We start from the raw sequence: 17,540 nt of genomic DNA on the forward strand, positions 1-17,540 counted from the left end.
TTACTTTCATAGTAGAGATACGCAAGTGTCACGTGACAATGACATAGATTGTCGGAGATAGTTAGTTTCAGCTGCAGCTGTCTGCTTCAAGTTGCAGAATGCCTTTTTAGAACAGCGAACATGTGATCCTTGATCTCTATGCCTATGTCAGGGATTATTGGTTTCCTGTTTACTGAAACTGTGCAGTTTCATCGGAAAACATATCCTATTGAATAGCACAGACAGTCTTCGAATCTTCGTGTATACATAACACATGAAATATGAGCCTATCGGTCGATCAATCTTCTAACAGCGAAGCAATATTGACCTGTAAACCCTGACCCCAAAGGGTTAAGCAAATGCTATGCTGTGTGGACGACGAGAACCAAAACTGCATTATCGGTACAAAATCACAGATTTCAGCATGCCAGACTTGTCTCTTTCAGAAGAAATATTAGATATTTCTTTCTATGCCAAAGTCAGCATACCTTGGGTAACATTCAGCGCCAACATCGACCACATTGGCTCTTGGCAATTATGATTTTATTGTCATGCTGTCATTTGCGTCACAGCACGTCAAAAAGCCAGTTCTGCAGCTACACGTCGGCTCGGAAAAGTTTAATCCAAAAGTTTTGCAAAATGTGTTATGCATCGCATCTAATTAATGACGGAATTGGAAATAATCCTTTTGTATATATGCCCTTGGCCTTCTTGCCATTATTGATGTTACGCAAATATCAAACGACAAACGTGTCTGAATACTATGCATCCAACGTATTTGGAGATGGAAGAAGGCGTTTGTTGAAAGCAAACTAAAACTAAATTATGTTCGCACTTGATATTTGCCTACCAATGTCTTCAAGTTTATACAAATCTTCAGCACTGTTTAAAAACATTAATATAGGCACAATTCTTAATCAGCATCCAATCTACAAAATGTAAGATGTAGCAAAGTTACTTATTACCCTGACATTTATGAATGAAAATAACAATTCGGATTGTACATAGCCAGAGGGAAAACAGGTGCGATTCTTCGGAAAATAATCAAGAACGTCAAAAAATGAATGAAAGTCGACATTAGCTCGTGCAATTGTATCAGTTTCACCATACACGTACAGTGTGTTGCCAATACGGTCGTGATTGAGTGGTTTCGATTGACAACACTTCACTAAAGTTTTTCTTCTTTTTACAGTTTTCAACATCACCATGTAAATGACGTGCGAAGGCCATACACAACTTTTGAATGAAATATTCCCAGAAGTATATGCATGCAGAGATATATTTTGTCAGAAGCATTCTTGGAGTTTGCGGAATAAATTTTGATATTTAAATTGTCCAATGTTACTGGCTGTTTGCCCCAAATATGTCATCACTTTCATCTTTGATGGAGATTTCTGAAAGCATTTTAGCGATACAGTCGAGGTAGCGTATCATATATTGAAATGTTTTAATCTACGCTGGCAAATGCAGTGATAATAGCCAGTCTCTTTGAAGACATAATAGTCACATGAACACTTAACAGGCGCAGGCCGATGAGGGCCTCAAGCGAGTCTCGCGGGAAATATAAAAAAGTAGAGATTTTCTGGTGTGAAATAATAATGAACTTGGTTGAGCTTTATGAAATCAAGCACGGCATGACGCCTGATTTCATTACAGTGTTTCTGACAAAAACTTTACTCATCACCTGAGACCATTTAAAGAAAATTCTTTGTTTGCCGTCCTTTGATTCTTGAAAACCTACCAGCCAGCCCAGCCAGGAAAAAAAAACAAACACAGGCAAAAAACACAAGTGTATAACATAATCTTATTTTTATTTGGTTTCTTTTGGAAAAATGATATTTTTATTTGCAATAGTGTTAACATCGTGTTTGTTTTCTTAATTTTCTCTGAAAACCTACCAGCACGCAGACGGCAAACAAAGAATCTTATTTCAAGCGCCTGACTTTAAATTGTGCAGATTCTTTTGACGGTGACTCAAAACTATCAACTGTCATGTCAACGAAATGGGTTTTCTTGTCCTTATGCGTGAATTGACAAGCATGTATCAGTAAAGCATTGACATGAAGGATGAACTTAGGTTTTAGTATTAGATAAGAAATTCACCAGGGACTGTGGTCTGAGAAAGCTCTCACGTGATTGAAATTCACGATCAGCAGTCAGCCACAGAACCTTGACAGAAAATTAAATATGACTTTTTTTACTGTTCAGGCAAAAGTCAGCCTCTTGAATGTTCTAATTATTTGCTTTTATGCTCCGATATCTTGAAAAATGATGATGAACGGATGACACTTCTGATCGAAGTAAACGGGACAATGTCGCGCCTAAACGGTTGCTAGGCTTCACCATACATTCGCATCGCAGCCCTTCAACTGCAAAATGTAACGGCACAGCTATAACCATTTTTTATACTTTCTATGCTATAACACACAGCTAAAACATTAATGAAGTCATACGCCATCTGTAAATGAAGTCGAGTCAAAATCTTGATCGATGTACGTAGTAAAATTGTAAACATAACGCTATGCAAGAGATGAGTGATAAAGATTGAATTGTTTTGACGAAAGATTAAGAAGTGTGAGGCAAACATATAAAGCACAATTTGCAACGTATGAATACATTGGGACAATCAGAAGAGTTTAGTATAAAACCTGTGCCATCACTTTTTGCGTGTTGTGTGCAAGGATTGACACAGCGGTCATCCACCCACATCGACTGCACATTTAATTCACAACTATGAATTCGTAACCGTTACGGCTTTGTGTGACAATTTTCATCAGCTCTGACAGATGTCGATAATCCGCAATCACTCTTTAAAAAGGGAGATTGATAACTTGTGGGTTTTTGTTTTGATTTCGGTTTACTCTTTATTCCACTCGACGAGACCCGTCAATTCAAGGAGCATTTGGTGGACAGAAATCAGGTAGCCACACAACACACTGAAACTTTCCTTGTTTACGTTAGCTCAGACTTTGCGTCAATATTTCAATAAGCCTATTTTTCTACTCTTCCCACATTGGAATAGCGCGGCTGTGCATTGATAATGTAAATTTCACATTTTGCCGGTACGTGATAAACTGTAATTCCATCAGCGGAAATTGTGTTTCTTGTACCATTTTAATGAACAATTAACATCACAGTCTCATGTTTGCACACGGTCTGTATGGAAGCTTTATCATTATTTTTCTCTGTAAATTTTTTCATATGTCTCCTTCCTTGCGCAACGTTACTAGGGGTTGTAACCTCCACAAATGTAATAATCTCCACAAATGTAATATCAACCACAATTGTAATAAAATGCACCCATAAATGTAATATCGCCCATAAATGTAACAAAAATCAACCATAAATGTAATAAAAACACCAACCACAAATGTGATAAATGGTAACCATAAATGTAATAAAAAAATCACCCATAAATGTAATACTTGTCAACCATAAATGTAATAAATCTATTTTGTCGTTGCAATTGAGGAATTAGCCCTTAAATATTGATCTATGTAATAAGGAAAGCAACTCCACACATTATTCATTTCTTAATTGTTTGCGTTTAGTGTGTTTTGCATATTTGAAAGTGTATTTTACGTTTCCCAGTTTTGTGTACAGAACTGAATGGCCATGGCTAGACACAGCTGTAATCTGAGTGTCAGTGCAGTCTCTACTCCAGAGTGGGGAAGACTGTATAACACTACGATCCTTTAACGCCGGGGTTTGTTTTGGAAATTGCCGTACTTTCTTAATCGATCTCCTCAAATTCGTCTTCAGTGGATAAATTGTGTGGAATAATCGATAGATTGTCTGTATTCCTATGTTGTCCCACTTGAAGTTTGTTCCTTCACTAGGGATGCCAGGATGTCTATTTTTGTTCTACCGTGTTCATGGTAGTGTTCGTATTGTTTTTTACTAGATTGAAATATATGTTCTCGTCAACATGTTTTGTGTCGTAAGTTTCTGTTATAAGGTTTTATATTTCTCTGTTATTTGTTCTGAGTCATCTGTCATAAACTTTGTGTGGTATCACTGGTTGACGAGTTATTTTGACGCTTCCTTATTATGTAATTATCAGTGTCTAGAACTGCTGTTTCACTGTCTTCCATTATCTAACGGTTTGATCAATACCTCGCCGTTTCCTGTGTACTTCTCAAAGTATTCTATTCTGTGTTTCGGAAAGGAAAGTAACCTAGTTTCAGGAAAGTATGCAATAACATTACACTAGTCTTATTAAAGTTATTATTTACTCAGGGCATTGATAAACAAATGATCACATATGCAAGTTCAAGGTTATTACATTTATGGTTGAGTGCTATTACATTTATGGTTAATTTGTTTATTACATTTGTGGTTGCGGGTTGTTACATTAATGGTTGACTGTTTTATTACATTTGTGGTTGATTTTATTACAATTGTGGTTGAAATTACATTTGTGGAGATTATTACATTTGTGGAGGTTACAGGGGTCAACGTACGGAGTGTAACCCTCTTTGAGCAAGCGCAGTTGAAAATATATCAACGATGCATGGATCTCCGTAGACTTGCTTCAAGTCTGTGGTCATAACAGAGTAAACTGAAGGAATAAACTTCAGCACACTGTCACGAAATTGAAGCAATATACTGTCGTACGGGTCATAGCCCAAGCTAAGCGGCTGGGACCAGTCTAAGGTCTCCGCTACTACAGCGCCGTGATCGCTGTAAGTATAGGTAGGTTAGAACTTAAACAAGGCGTGAAATTTTTAGCAATAAACCACACCGAGTGACGGTATACCACGAATTGTGACCAGTCCAAAACATACATTCGAGCGATATGTGGAATGATGTGGAAAACAAAGAGTGGTATAACCCGTTTCTGATGTCGTGGTAAAGCACGGCAATTTGACGCCTCGACAGATCAGATTGCTGTATTTGCTGTATTTGCGCCATCAATATACTGGTATGATATGATGAAATTTGGCCAACAGCTGTATCTTGCAATTTCTGTTGGCGTGCTTTCAACCCCCCCCCCCAAAAAAAAATATGCCCAGATCTCTAAAAGATCTGTATCTCTCACACCCTGTAGAAGTCCAACTAGGTTGCCTTGGCTCACATTACGAACCACCGATACTATCCTGTTGTAATCAGGTTCAGGCATAATTGATGAACCCTAGGCCGGTAGGTTAGAACTTAAACAAGGCGTGAAATTTTTAAGCAATAAACCACAATAATTCACAATTGGCCGATTAAAGTGACTAAACCAAATAAACGTCTTAATTTGCTATTCGACCACGTAATATCAAGATGTGATTACAGCCCAAGGCTGTTACTTGTAAATTGGAAAAAAAATTACAAAACTAATCAGTCCGTCATTTAGCTGTATGGAAGCCTTCGTTAATGCCTGGATCATCAGGATATGACCACGTCAAGACTTTACTGCCTATAATAAACTCTTAATATCGGGTATCGTGTTAAATTGCCATATTTAAAACTAATAATTAGACCCACGCACGAAACGCCAAATTACGTTTTTATACGACGTGAGCAAAGAAAAAAATTCCATTTACTTACGCAATGTAGCAGATCGTCCAGGTTTAATATTAGTCAGTTTATTAGGCTTTTCCACTAGCCGGCCTCTCCTGGATATGTGGTCACCAAGTATTACTGGACTTGTGGAATAATGAAGTTGATCAACTTGAAGAAGCTGAGGATACTCGGGGATCTTTGCAAGCAGTTGTGATTTATACTATGAAAAGTTCTCGATGGCAGGCAGTGTCTCGGTGACTTCTGTCGTTGGTTTGGTCAATGTTTAAATATGCTCGTTATATTACTGTCCTTATAAGCAACATTTCAATGGTGACATATATGCAGGCACCCTTTACAATTCGAAACATTGCATGCAGATTCAAGTTATCGCTATCAAATTGCGAAAAGGGAAAATTTACATTTGAATAGGACAATTAGAAGATTACCTCTTCCCGCATACTGCATGAGCTTGTCACATTTATATACAATGCCTCAGTTCCCCCAAGGATGTCATGCTAATTTCTTAGAAGTGCACACACGTCTTGCTCTGAAGACTTTAAAGCCACGATTATCTGCGTGAGCTCAAATGTGTTTCTTTAATTATTCTATCATTAGATTATTTTGCCCGTTTTCCACTAGTTTTGATCGGTGAGGGAAGATTCTGCTGTGGAAGCAAAGACAAATGAAAGCGTGTTGCCATAACACATACGTCATACATGCACCGTGTAGTCCGGTTCGTCATGAGCGTCAGTTGGGAGCCGATATGACAATACAACCTTTACTTTATTGCCAATTTAAATTGTTAACAAAACATGTAATAAATTCGATCATGCATTTATAAATAACACTGGCAATATTGGAAGCCAGAAGTAATAGCTTACATGTGCAGCTTACAACCTGCAGCCGGTGTTGCTCCATAGAGGCACAGAAGTGAGAAGGTTTCGCTTCTACCTCTCAATAGCCCGTTTGTTGCATTTTGGTCAATAACTTGTCCGCGAAAAACAAAACTACTGCAGGACGTTGAAAATTTTGCCTATCGAGTCTTACTTTATCGAAAACAATCGATTGTCGAGGAAAATAAGAAGACTTCAAAATTCAGTGAGACTGGTTCGGTTGAATTCTGGGTTGATCCTCAAGCAGGATGGACATCGTCAGTAAATTTGCATCTTTAGCGCAGCGTGAAAATTAGTCCAACATTCACTACAGCGTAACATTTCACGCCAATCGTGACTGACCGATGAACAGTTAATACTTAACGGATTTGCATTATGTAAATGAAAGATCAGCAAATGAGTGGTTTTAAAACCAACTTTTATGAACGAATTGACTTTCAAATTAAGACACGCACATTCACTTCATCCGCCCTCAGAGTATTACGGTTACTCGTAATTTTACACAGATATGTGAAGTCAAAATCCCACTGTAATAAATCAACCACACTTAATTCGTCGTTGATAAACATGCAGGATCATTTGTTTTCACGAGTTAAGGGATCTTCTGTCACCTTGACTGTTCGCTCACATCTCGATAATCACCCCTTGATGACAAGGAAGCCGACGAAGAAAAGGAGTAACGTTCCAACGTCAATACAGTGGACCCGGTACTGCGGTGCCACAGAGCTACCCAGCGGAATGTACCATTATATTTTGGGGGCGGCCTAGGCGTTTGAGAGACTGCCACTTGACAGATACCGACCAGTAGCTAATTTCGTTGCCTCCTCTGGTCACATGGCACGAGTTATTTTTATAGCCGTTACAACTTTCTAGTGTTCATGAACGTGATGCAGATGTGTTCTGCCTAGTTCAGTGTCTCTAAATCACTCTGGTGATTTACTCAAACCACAAAACGTTTGGCTTTATTATAATCAATAGCTTCCGTTTCGACATGGCTTTCCGTTTAGTCAGCGCAATCCAGGGTCACAGAAGGCAGTCCCTGACACGCCTCGGCCGCCCGCCAAATATAATAGTATAATCCGTGTGGTAGCTCCGTGACATGATACTTGACAGTGACAAGATCCAACACGGTAAGATGTCACTCACCTGAGCCTTCCTATTATTACTGTGTAAGAAAATGAATTCACACTTGTGTGAGTCACAACTGTTAAGCTTGCGCTTTTTTGATAGAATTTTGGCGAGGTTTTACACCTTTTAACAAAATACTGACCTCAGTTTATAAGTAGCTTATAAATGTAGTTTATAAGTAGTATAAGTAGCTGTATAATGCCAGAATTAATAATGAAGAATTGAAAATTGATATGTCGTTTCAATATAAACCAAAACTATCATTATTGGAACGTCTGCTCAGATTTTTGTTTCCTGTGTAGAACGCGCAAAGGTGTGTGTACAAAATATGACCAAATAACTGACAATTATGTTTAATCGATAGTTAAAAACTACTTCACAACTCAAGTATACTTTGGACTTTCGTTTTAAAAGCTCATCACCACAGTACAGTTTATGATGCAGTTGATGATTTAACGGGTATTAGCTTTTCTGACAAACAATGACTGTATTTATTACAATTCTAAATCATTTCCACAACTTGAACTTTGCTTCTGGTGCGAAGATGTGTAGTGTTGCCTTTACAATACTCCGCACGTACTAGTAGCAGTGCATCGACGTCACTGATTAGTGTCGTATTATGCCCCGTTGGTGGCGCTCTAATTAGGGCACAATCAAACTAGGCACGGTGGCTTCAGGTCGACAATTGTGAGGAATTCTAAATTTACAGGACAACGTGAAAATGTAGAGACATCGATGTTAAGGTGCAATCTTGGATTTCATGCAGATACAGTCATTCATATTTTGCTCGATTTACCATAAGGTGAATTGTCGCAATTTTTCTGACTTTGGGCCAAACGATGATGTCCTATGTATTTGTACACATTGATCACGCCGTCCTAGCAGGTTCTTCACCAAATGAGATGTCTCCAGATTGATACACAGGTATAATCATCATGGGAGATTTTAATCGTGCAAATATACGAAATGTATTGAACACCTGTCAGTTAAAACAGGCCGTCAAGTCTCCGACTAGGAAGGACGCGGTTCTCGACCTAATTTTAACCAACATCGGCGAACATTTCAATAAACCTGTATCCATTGCTCCTATAGCTAACTCTGATCACTCAACCGTTATCATGTCTTCGAAATCATCCCTAAAAGTGCCGCCACGAACAATAACAACTCGACCAATGAAAGAATCGGCTGTACAAGCGTTCGGCCAATGGGTAGTTGGGCATAACTGGAATGAAGTACTCAGCGAAAACTCATGCGAGGAAAAGACTAAACAATTCCTTAATACCACAAAAATGGCAATAGATAGCTTCTTTCCACTTAAGCAACCAAAATCTACACATCCGATAAGCCATTTATGACTGTTGAAATTAAAGCAATGATTTCGAAGAGACAGAAAGCCTATAGCCGTGGAAAGTCATTGGTGTACAGGTACTGGAGAAACAAAGTAAAGAAAGCTATTCATGACAGTAAGAAGAGATATTATCAGAACAAAATAGAACAGACCAAACCTGGTGATGCCCGACAGTGGTGGAAAACGGTAAATAACCTAACTGGTCGTAATCACAAGAAATCTACTGTAGACTTGGACATTGACGGCAAACGTCTCCATGGTAACGACTTAGCAGATGCGATTAACAAGTACTTCATTAGCATAACAAAAGACTATAACCCGTTAGACCTTGATTCATTCATTTCCGCCATGCCAAAAGGTCAAACCTTCCAACGGTGACGTACAACGGACTGGTGAAACTAATAAAACTGTACCTGTACATAAGAAAGGTGGCCCTGATGGAATCTCTAATAAAGTTCTCAAAGAATTTGCTGAGGAATTTGCCATACCACTTGTTGACATTTATAACGCTTCGTTTTCGGAAGGCCTGGTTCCGTCATCAATGAAAGAGGCGAACATTGTTCCTTTGCCCAAAGTCAAGGACCCATGCTCATTGAGTGACCTTTAGGCCAATTTCCCTGACCAATACTACTGCCAAGATAATGGAGTCTTTAGTTGAGAAGTGGATCAAACAGGAAGTGAAGGGGAAAATTGACCCCAAACAGTATGCAAGTATCAGAAAGTCGTCTTCAACGTTTGCCATGGTCGACATGTTACAGTCTTGGACTCAAAGCCTTGAAAACCAGAGACACATGGTCAGAATATGCTATCTCGATTACAGCAAAGCTTTTGATAAAATTGACCATACTTTTCTTTTGTCTAAATTGATTAAGCTAGGAATCAATACAAATTTAATCAAATGGGTTGCCCACTTCCTTTTTAACAGAAAGCAACGAGTTGTGATAGATAACGCTATATCAAGTTGGAGAACTGTTATCGCCGGAGTACCTCAGGTACTAAACTTGGACCAATTTTGTTTGTACTTATGGTCAATGATCTTCATACTATAATCAGGAACTCTCACTTTATCTTTATGGATGACACAACCATATCAGAACACTTCTGCCACAAGAATATTACAAATTCAACTCTACAGTCAGACCTTGATGAAATTTACAAATGGTCTCAGAGAAACAAGATGGAACTGAACATTAAAAAGTGTAAAGAAATGAGAATAGTCTTTTCAAAATCTGAAATATTCATTCCTCCACTGAACATCAACAACGTTGCTTTAGAAGTTGTAACTTCATACAAAAGCTTGGTCTTACATTACTTGACACGCTTAAATGGGATTCACACATTGATGATATTATATCTAAAGCCAGTAAGAGATTACATTTAATGAGAGTATTATGTAGATATGGGGCAACAACGGAGGACCTAAAACGGATTTACATTTCACTTATTAGATCATGTCTGGAATTTTCTTGCATAGTTTGGAAGGTTGGCTCACCGAGAAATTGAAAATGGCGATTGAGAGTGTCCAGAAAAGAGCACTTAGAATCATCTTGCCTTTCACTCACTATGACGATGCTTTAAAATGTTTGGGAATTGTGAGTTTAGAAGACAAGCGTAAACAAATTTGTAGAAAATTTGGGTCTGAAGTAACAAATGAACACCACAAGCTACATCACTTAGTGCCAAATATCCATTCACATGGTTACGAGACCCGACATAAGAATAGATTAACCTTTAAATGTAGGACAACACGAATGGAAAATAGCCCCATTGTACATTGTATTAGATTGAACAATCAGTCATCATGATTTTGTAATGCTCAGTCTTCTTATTCAACAACGCATTTATCTCTCTGCATTTTATCAGTCAGCGTTTTTAGATGTAATACTTTGTTTTATTTTATTTTACTCTGTCAGTGTTTTTACACGCAATAATTTATTTTATTTTATATTATTCAGTAAGTGTTTTCTAGATGTAATACTTCTTTTTATTTCCCTGTAACTCATATTTTTTGACCGTCGGTCACCTTTTGAGTGCTTACAATAAACCATTATTATTATTATACAATCGTCAAATCTATGCTACTGACGATCTAGCTGGCATTGACTGCCAAGCCAAAGTTTTCTGGAATGACGCCCTCACACGACGGGTGTACCGCTATCACGGTAAAAAGATGCGCCTCATGTGTTTCCGTGTTCAAAGTGGCGTTCATGTCCTGTTCCTGGCTTTTAGATTCACATTCGTAAGGGACTGGTCAGTTTCTTCGGCCTGGGGGGGGGGGGGGGCGGTGGATTATTTTTTGCCGACGTCAAAAAGTGGCTGACCCCCCCTATTCCAAATTTTTAAAACAGGGTGACCCCCCTATTCCAAATTTTTAAAACAGGGTGGCCCCCCCCCCGCACGCGACAACTGTAATATGTAATAATATAATACTGTAATATATATATATATATATATATATATATATATATATATATATATAATCCCATGGTATTTTTCTCTGTTTGACGTCATCGTATACGAGTGTTTTTCGCTGAGCCGTACAACTTCGAGCCGAAGGCGAGAAGTTGTGCGGCTCCGCGAAAAACACGAGTATACGATGACGTCAGACAGAGAAAAATACCATGGGATTATATATTTATCACATGAACAGTCTTCTTATTGTTCTTTTGACATGAATGGATCAGAATTATCGCAACAAATTGCACGAATTTCGTCGCGATTTGTGTTTTACTTACGCGGATTACTTTCATTTAAAGAGTAAAGCGGCCCGTCACCCAGGAGATACTTTCATTCATAAATCCCATCAAGCTGAAATTTGCTACATCAAATGGTATCTCCACCAACCAGATGTACGGATTCGGTCACGTGAACCTGTCAATCATTGTCTCGCGCTGTACCGATGCCAAGGCAAGTCAGCCATCGGTACGGTGGACATAGCTTGAAATCATCGTGCTAGCGACGGATAGCCATAGTATTCAGAGTTATTCAGACTATGTACAAATAGATTTATGAAGTAAATGCAACGACACGATCGAAACAGTAATTCTCATTCTCAGAGATTCCGTGGCTTTTCAAAATATCACACAAGTTTACGACCGTGGCGAGAGAGAAAGATTCCGTTCGATGACACACAGAGTGTACCTCATTGCATGTTTGTACCCACAACGCTGCCGTCACCGGTCTCTGCAATGCCGGTGTCAACTCGTTAATCCTGATCTCGGTCGTCAATGTTTTCGTCTTAAGGACTTTGCAGTGACATATATCTCACCCGTAGATACATCCTAATTTTACTTGACGGAAACTCTGTTTTGAGTGTTTTCTGAGTCAACTTTCGAAGTACATCGGATTCCAAAGCGCTGCAAAGCATACAGCTCAACAGTTATTGTCTTCGCTATGTAGCGAAGACAGCCTTCCGCCGCGCTACAGGTTTGATTCCGAGCAAGAATTTACGGAATTTTTTGTATGATGAAGGAAATTTATCGTTGTTAGTCGAATGACTCTATGCTTGTGCCTGTATGTCGCTTTTCCGAAGATTATACTGTACTCATTTATTCAGTTGAACTTCCGTTGAGGTGAAGATTTCAGGTTTATCGCCAACCGGGATCGCCAGGTACAACGTCCACATGACTAATTGAGCCTTACGAGGCGACTCGACTGGATCGGCGGTATCCCCATTCGATTCTCGGGAACAGCTATAGTTTAAGCGACTCGAAATTTCGCTGGACATACCTTCTGTGTTTCCATGTGTGGATTTATCGGGTCACCTTTTTGGAAAAAGTGTCATGAGAGCACGGCATCGATCACGACAAATCGGTCTATGTTCACGTCGGGACTCGCATATATGAACGGTACCGTGCAAGAAAAAAGTTCCGGTTGATGACGTACAACAGGAGTAATTCGGATTTCTTATCCGTCCTGTTCTACGTCACACAGGTGAGAATTCGGGCCAGTTCATGTGATAAATATATATATATATATATATATATATATATATATATATATATATATATATATATATATATATATATATATATATATATATATATTAACTGTCATTCTGTGTTTTAATGAAATTGTTGGCATGTCAGTTGTAAGATAGGAATTTCAAAGTGTCAATCTCAACGTTTGAATACAGTACATTTTGAATGAGCTGTGAATGTATTTCACACTTTCTATGCTTAACCAGATGTCCTGAACTGTTGTACAGAAATGGATGTCAATCATTAATATCAAACAGGAAAAAGCAGTAAATCAAAAACTTTCATGGATGTTAAGACTTGCCAGCCATCCAATTAAATCTCCTGAGGAACCATAGAGAGGCATTTTAGCCAAATCTGATGTGTGCAGAGTCTGAGATGACCTTTTCTTGAAACATTGATATTTGTGCATGTTGCTTTCTCATACTGAATTCTCAAAGAGAGAACAGAAAAGTATCAGGAATTTGTCATGCTTTTCATATGAAATGCAGATTTCATAATCGTACACTTTCACTCAGCAAACATCAAGATATCTCTGGCATATATCTCTGATTTATTAAAGTATGGCGCCCGAAGGGCGCGGAGAAAAATATGAAACATCCTGATATCTCTGATATATATGTCTTGTATATTAAAGTAATGCACAGGAAGGGTGTGCTGAAAAATGTCTGATATATTAAAGTAATGCGCTCGAAGAGCATGCTGAAAAATATTGAACATACATATATCTCTGATATATGTATGCCTGATATTTTAAAGTTGGGCATGCTGAAAAGTATGTCTGATTATTAAAGTTACGCGCCCGAAGGGCGCGCCGAAAAATGCAACTGGATGAAATTTGTGGCTGACACAATGCATTTTAGGCAACGATGAGCCTGTGTCGAAATTCAAAAACACACTGACCCCCCCTCTTGGGCATTTCAAAAACATGGTGACCCCCCTATCACCAAAGTCAAAAACAGGGTGACCCCCCCCCATGAATCCACCGCCCCCCCCCTAGGCCGAAGAAACTGACCAGTCCCTAAAATTTGTATTATAAATACACGGTGCAGCATTAGGGGCATAAGCAACATCCTTCAGGATAAAAGCCAGGACTGAGGTGTTCGAATTGGTTAGGGAGCTTTCAGTAATTACAGGGGGTGGGCCGGGGGAATTGGGGAGGGTCACTTTTTAGAAAACAGTTCAAGGGGGAGGGTCACTTTTTGTAAACCTATCTTGGGGGGAGGGTCACTTTTGACAGAAGCTGATTTTACGGCCAAAACTTTGATTGTCCGTGTGATATTTTCTGAATAGGAAATCACCAACAAATACGTACACATTATCCACAAGTTTCACAAGCAAAGAAGATGCAGTGGTATCCTACATTAAACACCTTGAACAGTTAAAACTGATAAAAGACAAGAGACAAAAACATATGCAACAGGTGGAAAAGTGTATATCAATTATCAAATGTACATAAATGCAAAGATATTGTCAGTTTTATATTTGAAAAAATTGTGCATAGTTCTCTCATAGACCACCATGTACTGAGTAAATCAACTTTTCAGTGAAATTCCAAAATCAAATTTCTTACACAACCATGGACTTATAACCACTCTAGTTTAATCAAAAACATTATAATCAAGCGCACATACATGCACAGATTTACCAAGTTGTGTATTGAAAAAAATTATTCATAGTTTCATCATAGATCCCCATGCATAGTGAATCGACATTTCGGTGAAATTCCAAAATCAGATTTCTTGCACAACCATGGACTTGTAACCACTCTAGTCTAATCAAGAACAATAATGTAAATAATCCAGCATACATACAAGCACAGATTTATGTAATTTTGTACTGGAAAAAATTATTCCTATTTTCATCATAGACCCCCATGCATAGTGAATCGACCTTACGGTGAAATTCCAAAATCAGATTTCTTGCCCAACCATGGACTTGTAACCACTTAGTCTAATCAAGAACAATAATGTAAATAATCCAGCATACATAAATGCACAGATTTACCTACTTTTGAATTGGAAAAAAACTATTCATAATTTCATCATAGACACCATGGATAGTGAACCAACTTTTTAGATGAAATTCAGAAATTAATTTCTTGTACACAAATGCAAATTTTACTTCCCAATTCAAGCAAAGTACATTTAAATACATCATCAAACATATCTAATATACAGATATAGCATGTTTTGTGGGGGGAAATTGTCAATAATTTGCCTGATGGACTCCATGTATTATGATTTGATATTTTTGGATAAAGCACTAAATCAGCCACATCTTGCCTTCTTATAGTTGCACAAAATATGGTGACCCTCCCTCAAATGTATGAAATACCATATCTCTTCAAAAATTCTTGCATGATAAATTGTGACTGTCCCTCAAAAAACACCAGCCTCCCCCTCTGTAATTTGTCCCTAACATAACAATTGAACCAATTGTTATGTAAATTAGCTGATACTCTTTCAGTTATTCCTGGGGAGAATACCGCAGTGGTTGGGGGGGAGGGTCAAGTTTTAGAATGTCGGACAAGGGGGAGGGTCACATTTTAGACAGGAGGATAGGGGGAGGGTCACATTTTACGGTAAGGTGTGCGCGAAATTCCCCCGGCCCACCCCCCTGTAATTACTGAAAGCTCCCTTATCTTGGTGGGCGAGACTTGGGTAGGACTACCGCGCGACAGTGCAGTGTTAGCCTATCACATGTACAGTGACGTACAAGAAGAATATCAGGAACAAGACATTGTAATATGGTCGTTATCTTGAAACTGTCACAAAAGATGAGTTCGTGAAGCCATTTCAAAATAATTTATTGCAAAAGTGGTGTCACTATGTTCGATTTCGAGATGCAATAGGCGAGGCGACAATATTGCTTTCTTTACACAAGAACCGGTACAAAGAACTAAGTCAACACTGTGTCCCAGTGCTTTAGCTCAATTTGTCTTTTTTGTATCATCATTGCCTGGTCAAACATCCACTTGTTTCTCCATAGATCCCTACGTCTCATTTACATGATCGTCTTAGAAATTTAAGCGGAAAGAATATGCCAATGAATTGTTAACCTTTAAGAGGTGAAATTTGTCATAAAGAAACCTAACTTTAGTGAAATCAAATCGGAGGTGTATCTCAAGAAGTGACGTGAAAACAGCAATTTTGCGCATCGTTTGCTCATCCACTACCGGCAACATACGCAATTGTAAATAAAATGTCAATAGTTTTCAGTGTTTTAGTGCTGTCATCTCAGTATCTTATCATATGAAAATCATGGCTCGGAAGAAGGCGGCGCTGACAGATATTGCTGGCCATATGGACCAGATTCATTGGTGGACCTCTCCATAGGACTTCGATTTTATCATATAATCCGGTTGGCTGAGCTGGTTGCTCGGGGATTTTTTAGGTCGCTGCATGGCGGCGAGTTGCGCCGTGTTCATGCATAGACGGTATATAACTACGGTCTATACGATTTACGCAAAGGGTTATATCAGTATATGGGCGCTCTCAATCACAGCCCGCGCGATGGCGACACATCTCCTCGTGTTCGGAAAGAGTATTGTTAACGTTTTCGTTTGTCATCCGAATGGTCATAACGTAGATTATTCTGTATTTGTTAAGTCTGCTGGCTCGGGGCTGAAGGTATTAAGTGTTTATAGAACTCACCATCTACTCAAGGGGGAAGAAACTTAAGATATTAAGTATGCAATGTTTAAAGGGATTGCCACTGAAATTGTAAGCACAATACTTGGGACAGCCTTTTTCTCTAGCTGAGGTATGATAATACTGAAATGATAAAATTTTTCATTCACATGTAATCTTTGAAGTCAATAGAAGAACCGTCATGTCGTCTGTCAAACATGTAACTTTTTGTTTGATGCGTTTTTTTACAAAAATGCGGTGAAATACATTTTAGAAGTAATTTTGGGAGCGGGGTAAACATGCTTTTGCGCCCTCACATGCTCGGAGACCAAAAGATGATGGTACCTAGCTATAAGCTTACAAAAGGTAAATATAGTTCATTCGAAAACAGGGAGAGTACAAAAACACACTGATAGATGATAGGTATTATATTTCAAGATCATGAATCGTGCATTTGGTTGGTCAATAATACGCATATCACCTCCCTTAAAGTTATGTCGGCCAAACAGTAAACTTTGTGTCGTGCAATCATAGCCATTGAGTAGTGAGTCCGTACATGACCTCGCTCGTTAGTACAGCGCAGCCAGCGGCAGAAGAGAGCACAGAACCAGACTTTGAGCACCTAATAGGGGATATGAGCGACAGAAATCCTCACAAGTCTTAACGTTGAAGGCGCAAAGTCGTCGGGTAATGTACACTTTTAGCGGGTGGAATTTCATTCCATGCACGATCTGCAATAGACTCTTAAATGCATGTACGAGATTTAGGCGTGTGTTTTTTTTCAGTGACAGTGTTAGATTGTTTATTACCTGGATTAAATGATAACAAGACACACTCTTCACATCAATAATACTTCGTGGTAGATTGTTGAAGACAGATACAGCTCACGGCTTGATTGGAATAGTGAGTTTCTCCAGTCATTAATTTGAAAAGCATAGCCCCTCTTCTGCCGTCATGACTGCGGGTATAAACTTCTGAGGTGGATCTAAACACTTGGTAGCAACACGCATTTCGAGGGTACCTTTTTAAAAAAAAACGGGCTTACAAGGTCGAAATGGATGCCCTGTGTATACAATGTCTAAATGTGACACTT

At 38.7% G+C, this 17,540-nt stretch overlaps 1 protein-coding gene across 1 annotated transcript in view; it reads right to left on the reverse strand.

Moving 5' to 3' along the window:
• The window catches only part of LOC139116815 (atrial natriuretic peptide receptor 1-like), a 56,712-nt gene extending 51,060 nt beyond the window's left edge, over positions 1–5,652 (reverse strand). Inside the window, exon 1 of the mRNA XM_070679493.1 lies at positions 5,515–5,652. The gene's annotated coding sequence lies outside the window, so the exon portion shown is untranslated. The remainder of the gene's footprint in view (positions 1–5,514) is intronic.
• Between the last annotated feature and the right edge of the window lie 11,888 nt (positions 5,653–17,540).

This window comes from Ptychodera flava, chromosome 18 (assembly GCF_041260155.1).
Source record: "Ptychodera flava strain L36383 chromosome 18, AS_Pfla_20210202, whole genome shotgun sequence".
Taxonomy (NCBI): Eukaryota; Metazoa; Hemichordata; class Enteropneusta; family Ptychoderidae; genus Ptychodera; species Ptychodera flava.